This window comes from Actinia tenebrosa, unplaced genomic scaffold (genome assembly GCF_029948245.1).
Source record: "Actinia tenebrosa isolate PJP-AT-01 unplaced genomic scaffold, QUT_ActTen_1.0 PGA_scaffold9__36_contigs__length_13948895, whole genome shotgun sequence".
NCBI lineage: Eukaryota > Metazoa > Cnidaria > Anthozoa > Actiniaria > Actiniidae > Actinia > Actinia tenebrosa.
The window spans coordinates 11,914,168-11,926,648 of record NW_028292586.1 but is presented as its reverse complement, the minus strand read 5'-3'; the positions used below and the strand labels follow the sequence as shown (position 1 = coordinate 11,926,648).

The window sequence follows — 12,481 nt, the reverse complement described above, 5'->3', positions numbered from 1 at the left end:
GACACAGGGTATGGTTCAGCAATTTTAGTATGGAATAGGGTCAGGGTTCAGAGAGCTCGCGACACATCCCTACCCTAAACGGCAAGAGTACCCCTCGGGGAAGGAGGTGGAAGTAAAGTCCGAAAGTTAGATCAGTGATAATAGGGACATTCGGGAAATAGCGATACACTTTAAGGGACAATAAATTGCTATAAAAATAGTGATATGTTAGGAGAGCATCTATAATTTATCTGCCATTGATGTTTCGTGGTCTCGTAGCCGTCCGAGAGGTTTAATGGACTGCTGGGTTCGTTGTTTTATCGTTGATTGAAACACTGCTGCCTTTTTCAGTATATATAATAATAATATAATAATAATAATAATAATAATAATAATAATAATAATAATAATAATAATAATAATAAAAATAAAATAATAAATAATAAAGGGTTCTTATATAGCGCATTTTTACATGGTCTCAATGCGCTTCACAATCATGACCAGTGGAGGACTTTACGTGCTCACTCGTATTTTAGGCGCTAGTAGCAGCCGTGCAGCTTACAATCATGAGTAATTTGTTAGTAAGTTAGTATTAATGCCTCCAGATTGGGATAGGCTGTTGAACCGGGAAACAATCCCCTATTCTTACGAGCGAACAATTCAGCAGGTTCTTTAATGTCCCCCATTTTTACTGTAGGTTAGGAAGGGTTGGGAGACAGGGCCTACGTTTTAAGGCCTTGTCCGAGAAGACTTGAAGGTCTAACCATTTGCAGATTTAATTACAAAGGCAGCACCTTCTTCTTAGTTATTTTAAGACCCTGAGTGCTGGTCCGGCCGAGGTTTGAATCATGACCTTCCGCACAACAGACCGACGCTCTTCAGTACCAACTGAGCTAGCCGGGTGGCCGCCGTTATATTACGATTAATTAACCGTGAAGAGCCAATAAACTTGGTATCTATATAATCATTTTAATTGTAATAAGTAATTCAAAATGGCGGCAAAATTTATAGCCTCCTTCCACTTCCTGTAATATTTCAAGAAACTATCCAAGCCTCCATGCTTAGAGGGTTAAATTGGGTAGTTGTTCAGAAGAAGATATTAGTATAGAATAGCTAATTCCAAGATCGAACAGCAAAAACAAATCTGATTTACCTTTTCAATCCAGTCTTATACTAGCTAGCATCTATGAAGCCGTTGATGCAGTGGCGGATCCAGGGGGGGGGGTTCGAAGGGTTCCACGGAACCCCCCTTGAAGGTTTGATCTTTTAGTAGTAGAAATATGTCTTATATAAATTTTGCTTAAAAGTATCCACAAGGATAATGTTGAACACGAATGATAAATATTTTCTGTTATAATGTTTAATTTACCTTTAAGTTCCGTTACTAGATAGTAAATTAGGTGATTAGAACCAATTTGTTTTGTCAAACATCGACTAAACAAAAGAGAATTATACACAGTTTAAGAAACGGAACCCCCCTTTGAAAAATCCTGGATCCGCCACTGTGATGGTAGTGTCTAGTAAAGCGTTCATAATGTTTGGCTGGGGTAGCGTGGGGCAGTGGGGAGGGGGACTTTTGAGCATTCTGGATTTTAAAACAACATCTTTTTTGGTCACCTTTCCCCTTATACAAACATAAAATTCTTGTAGAATTCTTCCCAGAATTTGTAGAATATTATCGATATAAATATGAAATTACTCCATATTTTTGATAGTACTCCTGGTAAGCTGGATTCACAACTGAGTCCATATTGAATTTGAAATGCAAAATGAGATTTATTTTCTATTTTTTTGGTTTATTTTTGACCAAGAGAAAAGAAAAAATAAGAAACATGACAAAACTTGTTTATTTTTATTCGTACTTGTCTGTGTTTTAATTCAGACACGTATCGTAACAAATGCTGAAGCCTGAATGTGGCAATAGCAGTTTCCACATTCAGAACTTTATACCTTTAGAACTACGATGCATTCAATGTAGTTTTTGACTAAGAACAGCATTTGTACATTTAATCTGTAATCGGCTCGCTCAAGATTATCGGATTTTCGTGCGGGAGGTCGTGGTTCGAATCCTGGCCGGACCAACAATCAGGGTCTTAAAATAACTTAGGAGAAAGTGCTGCCTTTGTAATTATATCTGCAAATGGTTAGACTTTCATGTGGCTTGGATGACCTTTAAATGGCGTCCCGTCTTTCCACACTTCATCATTACTAACCAATACCGGAGGGACGTAAAAGAACGCTGTGGACGTAAAGAAATTCTGGCAGTGACCACCCTCAGTGCCTACACTTCATACTAACCATCTCTCATGCTTGTAAATTGCTTAGGAGCGATCTGTCATTCACAACTCATTGTAAAGCGCCTTTGATTATATCCACATAGAAATTAAAGGGCGCTATATAAATCATAAATCATCGTATTGTATTTCTTACAAGAAGTATTCAGTGTACGATCGATACGTCATAATGTGGTATGTAAGAAAGAAGCTCCTTCGCAACACAAAGCAAGTGCTCGCGGTATTAATTTCAATCGGAAAAAGTTGGTAGTAGATTAAGAGACCGTTCTGGGAAAATGAATGGTTTTTAGTGTTCTCAAGCTATCTACTACTAGGAAGTTGAGTATTTAAAATGAGAAATCGAGCGAAATACTGGAATCCGTCAACAAGAAAAAGAAGGACACAGGAAGCCCAATCTCTCGAGGGAAAACAAAACTAACTAATTCCCGAGGGACCAGACATTAAGTGTTTGTTATATAGCAATAATTGAGAAATATTGAGAAGTCAGTTTACGAAATAAGAACTTTATTTAGCAAGCTAATTGCATGAAAACTGACCATGATTTTACAAATACAACTCCCATACCAAAAACCGAGGAGAGTAGCAGCAGTCTTTTTAGTCGCTTTTTTCGTATTTTGCAAATCCTTTTTCTCAATAAAATCTGTAATTTCTCTGTATAAACACTGGAAAATCTCTATTGTTTCGCTTCGACCTCCATTTGTACTGAAAATTTGAGCAAAATGTCTGCTCCCGCTCTGTTGTTTGTGATTGGTGCAAAATATCACGCCATCAGAGCGATTTTCAAGTTCTGATCACGTGCACTTGTTTATTTTCACGATTACTGTCACATGCAAGGTATTTCCCGACCGGGAAATAAGTAACTTATTTCCCAGTCGGGATACATTTAGATGTAACTAGTGTCACGTGGTCATCTTTCAACAAAAGAGAGTGTTCATTATATCGGAAAATTTCGTAGCTATATAACAATTCAAACATCTATTGGACTGTGCTTGCATTTTCCAAAACTAACAAGAGTAAAGAATAGACAAGAAACATGACAAAACATGTTTATTTTTATTCGTAAGCTGGATTCATCAAGTCCATATTGAATTTGAAATGCAAAATGAGGTTTATCTTTTACTATCCCAGCCATGGCGCCAAGGATCAGAACGCCCTTCCACCCTTTCTTCTAGAAACTAATTAAAGAATTGCATCATCTCACACTCTATGAAGAAGACCACTAATATTTGGAATGCATGCAAAACCTATGAAATGAATCAGTGGTAGATTGTGGCAATTCTACTCTTATTTTATACATTTTCCAAAACTAACAAGAGTAAAACAAAAATAAGAAACATATCAAAACATGCTTGTTTTTATTCGTACGTGTCTGAGTTTTAATTGTATATCAACCAACTAATCAAATAGATAACAATCAATCTTGAGGTGCAAACTAATTTTAGCAGAAATATAGGCACAGCAGCTTCAAGAAGAACTCAGATGAATAAGATATCATTCAGATTGCTTCTTGAATGTAATTATTTCTTATATTTATTTCAAGAAGAACTCAGTTGAATAAGATATAAATCATATATATATTATTTCTTATGTTTCATCGATGAAAGCACTTGATTGTAAACTTGATTGTATATTTACTATTGATTTATTGTATAATAACTAATTATATTTTTCAATTATTAATTAAAGTCAATCACACCCTTTTCATTTTTCCTTGGTTACGACAAGGCAACATGAATATTGGGCCGACACTAGAAAATCAAACCACCGTGTGACGAACTCATGGATACTTATGTTTCATCGAAGAAAGCACTTGATTGTAAACTTGATTGTATATTTACTATTGATTTATTGTATAATAACTAATTATATTTTTCAATTATTAATTAAAGTCAATCACACCCTTTTCATTTTTCCTTGGTTACGACAAGGCAACATGAATATTGGGCCGACACTAGAAAATCAAACCACCGTGTGACGAACTCATGGATACTTATGTTTCATCGAAGAAAGCACTTGATTGTAAACTTGATTGTATATTTACTATTGATTTATTGTATAATAACTAATTATATTTTTCAATTATTAATTAAAGTCAATCACACCCTTTTCATTTTTCCTTGGTTACGACAAGGCAACATGAATATTGGGCCGACACTAGAAAATCAAACCACCGTGTGACGAACTCGTGGATACTAGTTTGCGTTTTTCAGAGATTGGGCTTCCTGTGTCCTTCTTTTTCTTGTTGACGGATTCCAGTATTTCGCTCGATTTCACATTTTAAATACTCAACTTAGCTGGTAAGATGAGTAAACGTCCTTTTATTATCCTTTTAAAGCCTATTTTGTTTAGTTCTTTGATATTTTCTTGAGTTTGGAAAGAAATTCTCTGATGAAAAGACGTTTTCGATTTCTATGGAGTCAACTGAGTTAAGTATAGAGTAGAATTAAAGATTTATTTGCTAACGCTTTCTCTATTTTCAATTCAAAAGTCGGGCTGAGTGCTTTTATATTTCTGGAATCATTCGACCTACGGGCTCAAAACTGAAAATACGAGATAATCTGCCCGTCTGCCGTTACTATTTATCTTGACCTTCAAGCGCTATGAAATTATTTATTTACGCTGTGAACTAAGCGAATATTTTATAGAAATTCGTTTAGAAATGGTATTTTTAAATTTGTCTTTATTCAAGTCTGTAAAATACTGATTATTTATTGGAACGATATATGTTGACGATTGTACATAAAGCGTTTCTGTTTACTTTAAAATCAAACGAGTGGACCTCATTTTCACAGGATGAACTTGGAAACTTTTGAAAAAAGGAAAAACAAGTAGCAGGCTTCGAACTTCAGGCACTGTGAAGATAATTCTTCCGAAGTGTCTAGACACCCGGCACCCGGGAACTAATTTCAAAATACTAGATACCCGGGAGTTTTTGATTTTTGGGAAAAAATCGTCAAATAAACACATCTTTGCCCATTGAAAGTATTCTTACTTTATTTAGAATAGTCAAGCACTTCGGATACGATAAAAGATCTGTATTTTCGCTTTGCTGTTTTCTCAGCATAGATACGAAGGTCAATTCGAAAACACTTAGGAATATTTGCGATCAAACGAAAATACTTAGAAAAATTCGATCAAGCGAAAATATAGATCTTAATCGTTAGCAGAAGCGCTTGTCTATTCTAAATAATGTATCTAGACATTTCGTAATTCTTCCAAATTACAAAGATTCTATAAGTAAACAAACAAATTCGGTTGCGGGTTGCCTGTGTGATAAAACTTTTGTGCATGCTTTCATCTATGTTCAGTGTACGCATGCGTAAGCACGATTGTTGGACTTTTTAAAGTAGATATAATCGAGTCATATGGTCACAAGAGTCATTAGATGTGTCTACGCTTCGCGTTTGTGAACGTTTGTGAATGCGTGCATTTCAGCACGTTTACTAACAATTTTGAAGAGTTTGATTGAGAATGAAATGTTTGTTTCCTCCGAGTATACAAAAAAGTTCGCAAGTTTACTTTAGTCAGACTAAGATACTGTATCACCAAGCACAGTATGAAAGAATAAGCCTTAAAAGTTTCAAGCATGGACACTAAGTTTGCATAATCTGCATACTATTTAAGAGCATGTGTAAACGTTTTTCATTCGTGTCTATTGGTCCATCATTACAAAATAAAGAGCATTAGATCGATCTGTGTGGGTATTTACAAAGAAAAGCTGCGTCATATTCTTGAAGCGAACGTCTAGGGTGGATCAATTCATGTAGTCAGTATATAAGCAAGTAAGCAAGCAAACTTAACTTTACTCACAAAGCCTACATGAATTTGAAATGTAAAATGAGAATCGTTCTTATTTCTATGACAGTTTGCCCTCCATGGACCAGAACGCTCTTGGGACGTAGACAAATAAGGGGACTTCGTGGCAACTAAAATGGCAGCTTTTTAGAATTTTTACGGTAATTTCAATTATTTTTCGTAAAGAACGTTAAATATAATGCCCATTTTCGTATTGTTATATTTTTATGTAAAAATTAACTGTAAGATGTAAGATCATATTTCTTTTTTGTTCGGCGTTTTTGGGTGCAAACAAATTGTCGGATTTTTTTCCCGCGGCCCCCCGTTTGTGTCTGTTTGATAATTGTCATTATTACTTTATTAGCATGTGTCAATCACAGGCTCTATAAATTGCGAATACAATTTCACATCAGACCATAATTCTTCTGGAAGCACAAAAGCACAACTCATCTAACAAGGTATGTTTCCAGCTTCTTTTGCAACACCTTTCTTCGTTCTTCTCTTGCTTTTATGTCCAGAAACACCTATCAAAAGTGCATCTGTTTTCAATACTCTGTGCGTTGAATCTAATTGTTATTGGATTGTTAGCGAGCAAATGAACATTTTGGACGTGCGTTTTATTGCAATAAACATTTTCTAGGATAGATTAATGAACCAGAATTTCTCACCCTTTTTTGTTTAAATAAACAACGAAATAAGGTTTAAACAAAAGTAGTTGATAAAATTCGGGATAAAATCGCATTCGCACTGAAAACTATTCTTAAAGTATATGAACTGGCTTATGCTGCTAGTAGTTCTAGTGGCTAGTCACTACTCATGCTTTTTTTCCTTTACACAAAAGCGTTTTCACACTAGTCATTCCAGAACAAGTTATTCGAATTGGTCGCCATATTTCAATTCGGTGTAGCAGATATCTGAGTTACATTTTTCAGATTTCAAACGGTCTTTTCCAGTTACCATAAAGTAAATGACTAGAAACTAGTTGATATTCAACCATTCGTAACAATTCAAAACAACTCGTATTTGTCAACCATGCATCACACCCCGTACGTACGGGGCTTTTCCGTGGGTCCGCTCAACACGCACTACCACTACATTCTATACTGACTTGCAACTTGCAACATGCAACTCTTGATCTCAAACTCAAATGTTCATTCTTTACGGTGGAAGGAAAATCGGAGAACAACCCTCGTGGCAAGTGTGAAGTTAACACATCAAACAAATTCAACTCACACATTATCCAATCTGAGCCGGGGTTCGAACCCAGACCAAACCCTATTCGGCATTGGTACGAGACAGATAGTTTTAATATATATATTTAGGCACTGCCTAAAAGCGGAGCTCTCGACACGAAAGTCACAGGTAGTCCAATTTGAATGAATCAGAAAGGTAAAAATTAGCCTGCGTCACATCCGGAATTTTCTTCGTAAATACGTTATTTACGGTGATGTGAACACGGACGGACGGTCGGACGGTCGGACGGTCGGACGGTCGGACGGTCGGACGGTCGGACGGTCGGACGGTCGGACGGACGGAAGTGACGTCAGCCAAGCCATGAAAAATCAACTCGATGGTTTACCATTTTTTATTAAGTACGCTACTAATTAAGTTCTGCAAAATAATTGAAATTTTTAGGACCACTTTGCAGTAAAGGAGCTTAAAGAATGGCCAAGACAATTTTGTTGATATTGGTATTGTGCATGGCCTTGGTTTTCCTGTCGAATGGCGTGGAAGGTAAGGTTGGATTTGTACATCAGTACTAGTGTAAACATATGGCCAGAAATTTCGAATGGTCCTGCGCAGTAGGTTCTCTAGACCTTAAAGACAATTCAAGCTTATGAATAAATGCAGAAAATATATAGGTACTCACAAGTTTTGTAGTTTTTTCTCGATGCTCAAGATCTTAAACTCCTCATATGATTGTCATTTTGCACGATATGTAATTGTCATATAACTGTTGTTTCGTAGAAATAAATATAAATCTTGTTTCGGTTTAAGAGCACTATTAAAGTGTCATTCTTAAGACATGACCGCCATTTGGCAAAATTTGGCACACATACCTGTGTCCATCAATTAAGAGTATATATTGGATTTTTTGAACTTAAATACCTTAAAAATCATACAGTTCCGTGTCTTTTTCACATTTTCTCCAAAAATAAATTCAAAAATCAAATAATTTCTTTCGGTTTGATGATCCTGTACTTAAGCTATCCTTCGTAGAACACCTTTCAGCTTCAACCTTCTGACAACGCAAAAGAATACCCGAAAACTTTCCTTGGCTTTATGTCATGTCTTCGGATATCAGTACTCAATTGTTCAAGGCGTTCTAGGCATATGACAGATACCAGTCTGGTAACTATAAGAAGAGAAACTCCAGGCAAAATTCGCTCGAAATACGATTTGCAACTTTCCAAAAACTAAATGTCCGATTGTTCTAAATCCCGAAGCTCTTGGTTATCATTCGCAGTTCAACCAAATATTCTTCCTCAGTGACAAAGAATACTGAACTCATTAAAGCTGCAAAAATAATATGAATTATATAAGCATTGTATTAGGTATGGAATACCTCATTTTATTGTCTTACATATGCACCACGGCAACTTACAATCAGTCTCTCTGCCTCATAAACTTTTCCCTTCAGTCCTTACTTCGATAATAGCAATATATTTTCTGCTGATTAAACTGTTCAGTACGCTATAGAATAATTTTTTCCTTATTTTTCCCTTTGCCATTTCGAACAATTAGAATACAAATTGAGGAAAGTGATTGAGCCAATAAGAATACAGGGATTTTAATATAGTGATTGATGTTCGTAACTTGATGACGTATTAAGCTCCTCCCATAGTGATCCGGAATTTCTGGTCATGAGGCAATTATAAAAAGGCGGGCAAAAAATGTTATCAAAGTACCATGTCTTATTACAGCTTGTGTTTCTACAATAAAATCCGAGCATCGAGCTTTTTATTATTTCATGCATATAAACTATAGCGTAAAATAGACCTTTTACTGATACGGCGGCCGTCTTGAATTCTATTGTTTTAAGTGAGAGATTATAGAATGCGCCGAGGCAGCAAATAGTGGAAACGTTATAGACATCACAGCTGTCAGGGTGTCTATTATTGTTTATATAAAGTTGACAACATTATCCAGCGTGAAACACATCTAAAAACCATCAATTCAATTTGCTAATAGATGGAGCATATAGATGGAGAATATGCAATTTTATGATTTCCATATATATATATACAATTCAAGCTTATGAATAAATACAGAAAATATATAGGTACTCACAGGTATTGTAGCCGTTTTTTCGCGATGCTTAAGATCTTAAACTTTTCATATGATTGTCATTTTGCAAGACACGATATGGAATTGTCATATAACAGTTGTTTCGTAGAAATAAATACAATTCTTGATTCGGTTTAAGAGTACTATATACTTGGTTGGGTCAGAATTTCTTCATATGGCTGTACTTACACACACACACACACACACACACACACACACACACACACACACACACACACACACACACACACACACACACATATATATATATAGAGAGAGAGAGTGCAAGCAATTTAACCGTGAAACTTTAGTACAGTAATACTAAATAGCACAATTCCATGCAAAGGCATTGTTTTCTATTGTTTAATTAGCACTATTTTGTACTATAAATGTATACTACAACGTTTCTGCAATCGAGTGTAACCAAAAAAATTCTGTAACTTCAGATATATATGTCTTTTGTTCTCGAGAGACGAAACAATAGAAAAACAAAAGATATATATGTATGTAAAGTTGCAGCATTTTTTGGTTAGGTATATATATTTATACATATAAGCGATATGCCGAAATTCTGATCCAACGAAGTATATAGTATATAACTATATAGGGTGCATTATGGGTACTAGAACCGCGGGATTCAAAGCTAAAGCGTTGGCTGGCCTACCGAGTGTTGTTTATGAACAGCGCTAAAGTCAAGAGGCGGGAATGTGTTCACTTTTTAATACCTCTTCACTACTAGAACAAATGTCATATTGTAAACGGTTTTATTGATGTAAAGTGAAACATTGGAAGTTTTGCAATTGGTTGAGTTTAAAATCAGTTCTGAAGTCGCTCTTTTTGGAAGTTTCGTTTGAGCTGGGCTCAATTCTGAACTCGTTCTTCGCCTATTTATATGTGCCCTTCTAAAACAATCAATCACTCCGAGGACAGCAAAACCTAAACAGTCGATAATACTTATGACAAAAGGAGTACAAAAATTGTTCATGAGCTTCTCTGATAGGATATTTTGCTTTATTCGGATTTCAAAACTTTTACTTGGAAGAGTCTCTTCGTTGTAAAGCTACACTATCTACACTACGCTTTATAATCTACCGTGTTATTGTTATTGAGCGTCACCTCAGTCAAATCTCAGTTGATGAAAAGGCTGAATATAATTTCTAGATAAACGGAGGTTATTCTTACTTAAGAGAGGCATATTCTTCCACTTCTCTTTGCTTTGCAATTTTATGCAAAACAAGTTCATTCACGAGAGTGAAAGTTTGAATATTAATCATCATTGCACTAAAGCCGTTTGTATTAATCAAAATTGCATAAAATAAACAGCGGTTAACCAGCTTGTTTCTGTTTGGAACAAGCGGAGTTTGTTTTGAAAGATAACTTACGCCAGCCAACGCTTTGGTACTTTTAATCTCGCTTTGAGGCATGAAACACTTTCCACTGAGCCTCCTTAAATGAGTGTAATTCTTTAAAACGAAATGCCTCGCCCCTTTCATCCCTCATTAATGATGCATTATCTTGATCATTTGGAATACTATTTCAATTTCAGTCAAGACCAGGGCCACTCTATGCCGCTGCCGTAAGAATAGAAAGCTACGACATCTCGATGGGGATCTTTGGTTTTGGAGAGGTGCCTGCCCGGGTGGACATGGATACAAACAGTCTTGCAGACGTGGCTGGAGTATTTGCTGTTTCCCAAGAACAGGTTAATAACAGGTTATAGATAAACTGAAGTTAACTAAAAGCTCAGTAGTTCAAAAAAATAATAAATTGGTCAAATGAATAGTGATTAATTCAAAGATTGAAACTTAAATGTCTTCAGAGTGTTAACTTCGTTGTAAACATGTTGTAATCATAAGGGAATGAACTACAAATAAAATCACAGGAACTCAAAAAGACGGTAGTTTTTGTGCTTTGAATAATTAGGGAGCATTCACAAATAGTTGTTGGGGGTACTGACGAGAAAGTGGGGAGTCCCCCAAAAAAATGAAGATATAAAAGGGGGTACTGGAAAAAAAGAAAGCTCTGAAGGGGGGTACCCGAAATTAAAAATATAAACCAGGCCACGGAATAACATATTCAATTATACTTCAACAATATCATGAAAACTTAACCTATGAACTCTGATATTTGGATACTAGAATATTTTTAAGTGATGAATAACACTTGTTATTTCTTCTTTGTAATTTTTAAAAATACAAAATCAGTTTTAATCTTATGCTTCGGCACTTTTATACCATCATAAGAAGATAATGATTTGAAATTGATGATGATACATGTGATTGATATAAATTTAAAAAAACAATTAAATGTACACATGAAGTCACAGAAGAAGATAGTGTAACAGCTACTAGATCGGGAAGAAGGATTGTGAGAAGATTCGAGACTGACTGGCTGTACTACTGATTGTGTAGAGCCTGTAGGCAGGCTAACTGATTGTGGTAAAGTAAGAAATTAGAAATGCCTTCATTAGGGTGTTTCTCGCATGAGTAGTGTTCAATTGAATTTTTTCTATAGATATATACACACTAACAGCTATGTTACGGGCTGTACCGTTTTCAAATCAAATGAGAAGCACTCTACTGAAGAAATAGAAAACGCGCGCGCGTGCTGTGTACTGTCATAAAGCACGCGGGGTTGACAGAACACGAGAGAAGTTTTTTATTTCTTTTATAAAATACAAATTACAATAAGAGATAGGAATGACGCAACGGAAAGTGCGCGCGCGTGCAATGTGCTCTCATAAAGCACGCGCTCCAAACCAATCAGAACACGAGATTCATAACAGTTATTTTATAATATGATATGATAAATATTTAATTGACGAAGAGTGAATTTGAGGTCTAAAAGTACCAGGTTTGGGGGACAGGGAGGGTGTCTAAAAACTTTTTTCTATAATAAAGGGGGTCCCTGAAACTTTTATAATGGAAGAAGGTGGGTCCTGCAAATTTTTTTCACAAAATATAATTTCTCATCAGTCCGCCCCCTCCCGCTACAGGTTTTTCTGAATGCTCCCTTAAATCAATAAAAATGCACTTCAAGAGACGAAGGCAGTACATCGATGAGTTGATTTTTACCTCCAATTGGGAGGGGGGGGGGTGTTAATTAAGAAAATGTACATTCCTTTA

General features: G+C 35.8%; 2 long non-coding RNA genes across 2 annotated transcripts in view; one reads left to right on the top strand and one right to left on the bottom strand.

The window, feature by feature from the left end:
• The window catches only part of LOC148904855 (uncharacterized), a 210,401-nt gene that overhangs the window by 181,858 nt on the left and 16,062 nt on the right, over nt 1-12,481 (bottom strand). The window lies entirely within an intron of this gene.
• LOC148904856 (uncharacterized) lies at nt 6,161-7,736 on the top strand. The gene is made up of 3 exons (XR_016118845.1): nt 6,161-6,229; nt 6,433-6,526; nt 7,704-7,736. It is a non-coding gene; the product is annotated as an uncharacterized LOC148904856 (long non-coding RNA).